Here is a 7,348-nt window from a genome sequence, read left to right as displayed (position 1 = left end):
CCTAGCTACTCAGGGGGCTGAAATCTGAGGATCGCAGTTCAAAGCCAGCCCGGGCAGGAAAATCCATGAAACTCTTATCATCAATAAACCATTCAGAAAACCGGAAGTGGCGCTGTGGCTCAGTGGTAGAGCGCTAGCCTTGCATGCATGAGGCCCTGCGTTCGATTCCTCAGCACCACAGAAGCAGAAAAAGCCAGAAGTGGTGCTGTGGCTCAAGTGGTAGAACACTAGCCTTGAGCTGAAGAGCTGAGGGACAGCGCCCAGGCCCAGAGTTCAAGTCCCGTGACTGACAAAAAACAAAAAACATTGGCTCATAATAAATTGTATATAATAGGGGGTTTGTTTCATCCTGACATTTCTATTCATGCGTGCAATGTATTTTGATTACATTTACTCTATTACTCTGTATGTGTGTGTGTGTGTGTGTGTGTGTGTGTTCATACATGTGTTCCTGGGACTAGAACTTAGAGCCTCATGCTCTTCCTTAGCTTTTTCCCTCAAGGTTGGTGCTATGCCACTTAAACCACACCTCTACTTCTGGCTTTTGGGTGGCCAATTGGAGATTAGAGTCTCATAGATTTTCCTGCCCGGGCTGGCTTTGAACCACAGTTCTCAGATCTCAGCTTCCTGAGTAGCTAGGATGACACCCATGAGCTACCAGCACTGAGAAATCTTTATTTTATTTTATTTGCCAGTCCTGGGCTTGAACTCAGGGCCTGGGAGCTGTCCCTGAGCTTCTTTTGCTCAAGGCTAGCACTTTACTACTTAAGCCACAGCGCCACTTCTGGCTTTTTCTGTGTATGTGATACTGAGGAATCGAACCCAGGGCTTCGTGCATGCCAGGCAAGCACTCTACCACTGAGCCATATTCCCAGTCCCCACCTGGAAATCTTTCAAGCAGCTTAAAAACTCAAATGTCTGCCGGCCGAGCTGGGTGAGTCTCTTAATGAGAAGAAAAAAGTAAGGTGGGGTAGGGGTACAGTGTAAATGAAGGGGGCCACACGCCTTGCCCTGAAAGAAATATTGGGGTCTGCTACAGCAGAGGAGCATGAGAGGTAAAGAAGAGCCTATGTTGTCAGGGTGTGTGTGTGTGTGTGTGTGTGTGTGTGTGTGTGTGTGTGTGTGTGTGTGTGTGTGTGTGTGTGTGTGTGTGTGTGTGTGTGTGTATGTGTGTGTGTGTGTATGGTTCAGTCGTGGGGCTTGAACTCAGGGCCTGGGTGCTGTCCCTGAGCTTCTGTACTCAAGGTTAGTGCTGTACTACTTGAGCCACAGCCCCGCTTCCAGCTTTTTGGGTAATTCATTGGAGATAAGAGTCTCATTGACTTTCTTGCCTGAGCTGACTTTGAACCATGATCCTCAAATATCAGCCTCCTGAGTGGTTGGGATTATAGGCATGAGCTATTAGTACCTTGAGGTCTGATCTCCCATTTTTTCCCTCTCTGTCTCTGTCTCTCTGTCTCTCACTCTCTCTCCGGTCCTGGGGCTTGAACTTAGGGCCTGGGCACTATCCCTCAGCTTCTTTTGCTCAAGGCTAGCACTCTACCATTTGAACCACAGCACCACTTCTGGCTTTTTCTGTGTATGTGGTACTGAGGAATCGAACCCAGGGCTTCATGCATGCTAGGCAAGCATTCTACCACTAAGCCACATTCCCAGTATCTCCCAAATGTTTTCAACAGAAGCTGGAAGATTGTTTTTGTATTTAAATGGAAAATAGGATGCTTCTCTTTATATACATGTATAGTCTGTGTAGTCTGTATCTGTCTGTCTCCCTGATAGATACACACACACACACACACACACACACACGCACACACACACACACACACACACACACACACACACACTACTGTTCGAGCTAAACATAATATTTGGAGGTGATTGCACTGCATCTGGACCAGGTAGACAGATGATAGATCAGAGCATATGGAAAAACACTGCAGGAGCAGAAGGCATGGCTAATTCTGGCACAGATGGTGAAGGGTGAAGGTGCGCGTGTCCTTGGCAGGGGATGAGAGATGAGGCTGGGTTTTGCAGGTTAAGTAGGGGTTCTTTCTCATCCACATCCCCAGAAGAGCATTTTGGTTAGTGCCACAGGATTCTTTCTTTTCTTTTCTTCTTGCCAGTGGTGGGTCTTGAACTCAGGGCCTGAGCTTCTTTTTGCTCAAGGCTAGCTCTCTAACACTTGGAGCCTTGGCACCACTTCTGGTATTAGGGTGATTCATGGGGGATAAGAGTCTCATGGACTTTCCTGCCCCAGGCTGGCTTTGAACCATGATCTTCAGATCTCAGCCTCCTGAGTAGCTAGGATGACAGGCATGAGCCACCGATGCCCAGCCCACAGGGCATTTTTAAGGGGTCCCAGTGCCCCTGCGTGCTGGCAAAGGAAGGAAAAGGGAGTTAAATGACCTGTTATGGGCAGGTGGTTAGACTTTGTGGAAGGCTCAAGGTCAGATGAGTGTTATTTAAGGTGATGGGCGCGGGGGGGGGGGGGGGGGGGGAGGCCTCCGGAAGAGCATGGGACCATGAGGCCCTCACCTTCTGGAATGATTCAGGAGGAAGCTGAGGATCCCAAAGACACTGGTGTCCAACTGAGGCCCTGCCCTCCTGGCTGAAATCCGGGGCTGATCTAATCCAGCAATTACGGCAGGGCTCCAGGCGCAGGGCTGGGTGTGGGGAGCTGGGTAGGCGGGAGCAGTTTCCTCCTCTGTTCTCCGTGTTGTGGTTACCAGGGCCTCGGGTTACAACACGTTTGGGTTTTTATTTTTATTTTATTTATTTATAAAACACACACACACACACACACACATACTCAGATACCTTTTAAATCAAGATCCTGGATAGGCTCCCCCCAACTTCTTAAAGAAACAGAGCCTGGATGCAAACTACAGGCAGCCCAGTCAAACCCTGGTCTGCTACCTGCCCACCCACCCATCCTCGCCCCTCCCTGTTTTCTTTTAGCCAGTCCTGGGGCTTGAACTCAGGGCCTGGGCACTGTCCCTGTGCTTCTTTTGCTCAAGGCTAGCCCTCTACCACTTGAGCCACAACGCCACTTCTGGCTTTTTCTGTGTATGTGGTGCTGAGGAATCGAACCCAGGGCTTCATGCATGCTAGACAAGCACTCTACCACTAAGCCACCTTCACAACTCCATTTTCTCTTTTTCTTTCCTTGATCTTTGCTTGAGCCACGGTCCCCAGCCCTAGGCTTTCATTATGACCCTTGCTTTTTGCTATTAATCTGCACATGTGTAACTTGGCCCTGCATCAAGTAGGCTCCAGAAAGTTTGTTTATTAATTTATTTGTTAGTCTTGGGGCTTGAACTCAGGGCCTGGGCACTGTCTCTCAGCTCTTCAGCTCAAGAGGAGCACTTTACCACTTGAGTTACAGCACCACCTCTGGTTTTCTCGTGGTTTATTGGAGATCAGAGTCACAAGGACTTTCCTGCCCTGACTGGCTTTGAACTGTGATCCTCAGATCTCAGCCTCCTGAGCAGCTAGGATTTCAGACGTGAGTCATGCGTGCCCAGTTTCCAGGAATTTTTTGTTGAGACAAAGCGTGACTGGGTAAATAAGTTGAACTGAGATAAATTTGGATTAAAATCACAAGCCTTCAAGGGTCCCATGGATGCCCAGAGTTTGTAGCCACAGTTGTGCAGGTAAAACAATTCTATTTGTGTGTGTGCATATGTGGGTGCGTATACATGTGTTGGTACTGGGGTTTGAACTCAGAGCCTTGGCACTTAGTTTATTTGCTCCAGGCTGACACTCTACTGCTTGAGCCACACTTTCATGGTGGCTTTTTCTGATGGTTCATTGGAGACAAGAGTCTCCTGGACTTTCCTGCCCAGGTTGGCTTTGAACCTCCATCCTCTGTTCTCAGCCTCCTGAGTAGCTAGGATCAGAGGCGTGAGCCATTGGTATGTGAGTCTCCATTCCATTGTTTTCTGGGTTGAAGGTCTATGTTGGTTTGCTTTTTCTCACCGTGACAAAAAAGTTGCAAAAAATCAACTTCAAGGAAGAAAGCTTCAGTTTGGCTCAGGCTGATGGCATTGTTTCTTGAGTTGTGGTGAGTCAGAACATCGTACTGGAAGAGTGTGGGGGAGAGGGGGGAGGGAGGGAGGGCACTGGAGGGAGATGGGTCCAAGGGCACTTGTCAGTTGGTTGATTTCCTCAGCTTTTACCACCATCTAAATTGGATCAATGTATTGATAATGTCCTGATTCCATTACTTCCCTAAGTCCTACTTTTCAACGTTATACCACAGGTTCCATATCCACAATGTAACAAATGATCTAGGGGCTGGGAGTGTGGCTCGGTAGTAGAGTGCTTGCCTAGCATGCATGAAGCCCTGGGTTCGATTCCTCAGTACCACATACACAGAAAAAGCTGGAGGTGGAGCTGTGGCTCAAGTGGTAGAGTGCTAGCCTTGAGCAAAAGAACCTCAGGGACAGGGTCCAGGTCCTGAGTTCAAGCCCCTGGACTGGCAAAAACCAAACAAAAAAAACAAACCCAAAACCAAAAACAAAACCCTGGGGCTGGGAAGGTGGCTCAGTGGTAGAGTGCTTATCGCGCATGCATATAAACAGCACCATATAAACAGAAAAAGCCGGAAGTGGCGCTGTGGCACAAGCGGTAGAGCACTAACCTTGAGCGAAAGATCTGAGGGACAGCGCCCAAGCCCAGAGTTCAAGCCCCACAACTGACCAAAACAACAACAACAACAAAGGATCTAGCCTTAATTACTATCTTTATGGGGGATAGCAGTTTATTCCGTATACTAAGCTTTTGGGGTGTGTGTGTGTGTGTGTGTGTGTGTGTGTGTGTGTGTGTGTGTGTGTGTGTGTGTGTGTGTGTGTGTGTGTATGTGTGTGTGTGTGTGTGTGTGTGTGTGTGCGAGCGCGCTCCTATGCTAGTCCACTAGTCCTGGGGCTTGAACTCAGGGTCTGGGCTCTGTCCCTGAGCCTCTCTGTGCTCAAGGCCAGCTCTCTACCACCTGAGCCACAGCACCAGCTCTGGCTTCTTCTGGGTACATGGTACTGAAGAATCGAACCCAGGGCTTCATGCAGGCTAGGCAAGCACTCGATCACTAAGCCATTCTCCCAGCCCCTGTCCCTTGGCTTATGTGCTCAAGGCTAGTGTTCTACTCTGGGCCACAGTGTCACTTCCACTTTTTGGTAGTTAATTGGAGATAAGAATCTCACAGACTTTCCTTTTCTGGCACAATCCTCACATCTCAGCCTCCTGAGTAGCCAGGATTACAGGCATGAACCACTGATACCATACTTTTATCCCCCCTACCACCTTTTTTTGTCGGTTGTGGAGCCTGAACTCTGGGCCTGGGCGCTGTCCCTCAGCTCTTCAGCTCAAGGTGAGCGCTCTACCACTTGAGCCACAGCATCACTTTTTATCCCATTTTTTTCTTCTGTACCAATGGATTATGTGCTACCATTTGCACCATATGTATAAAAGCCCTTCAGGTGGGGAATGAAAGAAAACATCCATTTTCCCCAGAGGCTGGTGCCTCACACCTGTCATCCTAGCAACTCAAGAGGCTGAGATCTGAGGATCACAGTTCAAAGCCAGCCCAGGCAGGAAAGTCCGTGAGACTCTGATCTCCAAAAAACCACTCAGAAAACCGGAAATGGTGCTGTGGCTCAAGTTGCTTGTGCTCCTGTCTGGGATTTGAACTCAGTCCTACAGAACTCCTACAACCTGAGCTGTAAACCACCAAGATAAATATTTCAGAAAGAGATCTGTGTCTCTCCCAGAATGTGAAGCCTCAAGATCCCAACCACCCTGAATTTCCAGAATGGACTCTGTGGGAAAATGTGAAGATCAAGAGGAAGCAAGCTAATGGGACAGAACCACACCCATGGCAGGCAAGGGCTGGCTATCTCCAGCCACCAGGGAGCCCCCCAGAAAGCATGATCAGGGGGTGGGCAGGGACATAAGAAGAGCCTGGGAGCGGGGAAGGGGGCTTCCCCTCCCCCCCAGCCTCCTGCTCATCCCGTGGCCCAATGTCTAAATAAGGCTGAGAAGGCACACTTGAGTCTGCTAAAAATAGATCCCCCCTCTTCACCCCCCCATGCCTGCCCTTGGGATCTGGCAACCTTCCCCAACTCATCGGGGCTCCCCTTTGCTGCTTGGAGCCAGGCCCTGCCTGATCTATTATGGTCCCTACCAGAAAGGACTTGGGTGATAGATAGACAAGGTCCTGGGACCAAAGGTCAGGACCTTTGGCATTGCTCCAGGAAACCTTTTTACCTTTGGATCTCAGTTTCCCCACAAAGTAAAATGAAGATGTTTAGATATTTAGGTGTTAAAGCCCTGGTATGTCACTGGGGGGGGCTCGATGGTCATGGTGTATACCCACTGGAAGTTTTGGGGTACACCTGTCCTATAGACTCACTTTTAGCACATGCAACATTTCCATAAAGATTTAAATCGGTTGCCCTTAATATCTGGGGAGTACACATAAAAGGGGATTTCCAACTTCTACTGAAAAAAAAATCACAGCCACGAGCTGGTGGCTCACGCCTGTCATCCTAGCTACTCAGGAGGCTGAGATCTGAGGATCATGGTTCTAAGCCAGTCAGTGCAGGAAAGCTCATGAGACTCTTGTCTCTAATTAACCACTAAAAAAAGCCAGAAGTGGAGCTGTGGCTCCAGCGTGCTAGCCTTGAGGAAAAAGATTTAGGGACAGTGCTCAGGCCCTGAGCTAAAGCTCCAGGTCTGGCACAAAAAAAGAAAGAAAGGGAGATGGAGAGAAAGAAAAAAAGAAAGAAAGAAAGAAAGAAAAGAAAGGAAGGAAGGAAGGGAGAGAGAGAGAGGGAAAGAAAGAAAAAGAAAGAAAGGAGGGAGGGAAATAACAGAGAAAGAAAGAAGGAAAGAAAGTGATAAGTGATAAAGAGATGGGGGGCGGTCAGCTTTAGCTCTGCTTGGCCTGTCTGAGCTGGTGTGGCAGCAGTGAACTCAAGGTAGGCATCGTCTGCCCCCTGCTGGTGGAATGCATTGGTGCAGGGGGTCTGCAGGCATCTCGTGGAAGCTGATGGAATGAAAGTGCAGTGCAGATTCTGCTTTGTCCCCCAAAGCCTGGAACCCTGGCATTTGCTCTGTCTGGGATATGTTCCTTGAATAAGTGGGTAAAGCAGGTTGAGCAGGGTGCTGGTGGCTCACACCTGCACTCCTAGCTATTCAGGAGGCTGAGATCTGAGGATCACGCGCAGTTCAAAGCCAGCCTGGGCAGAAAAGTCCCTGTGAGACTCTTATCTCCCTTGAACCACCAGAAAACCGGAAGTGGAGCTGTGGCTTAAAATGGTAGAGTGCTAGCCTTGGGCAAAAAGCTCAG

Source organism: Dipodomys merriami, unplaced genomic scaffold (genome assembly GCF_024711535.1).
Source record: "Dipodomys merriami isolate MVZ:Mamm:240054 unplaced genomic scaffold, mDipMer1.0.p SCAF_151, whole genome shotgun sequence".
NCBI classification, from domain to species: domain Eukaryota; kingdom Metazoa; phylum Chordata; class Mammalia; order Rodentia; family Heteromyidae; genus Dipodomys; species Dipodomys merriami.
This window is presented reverse-complemented; position numbering follows the sequence as displayed.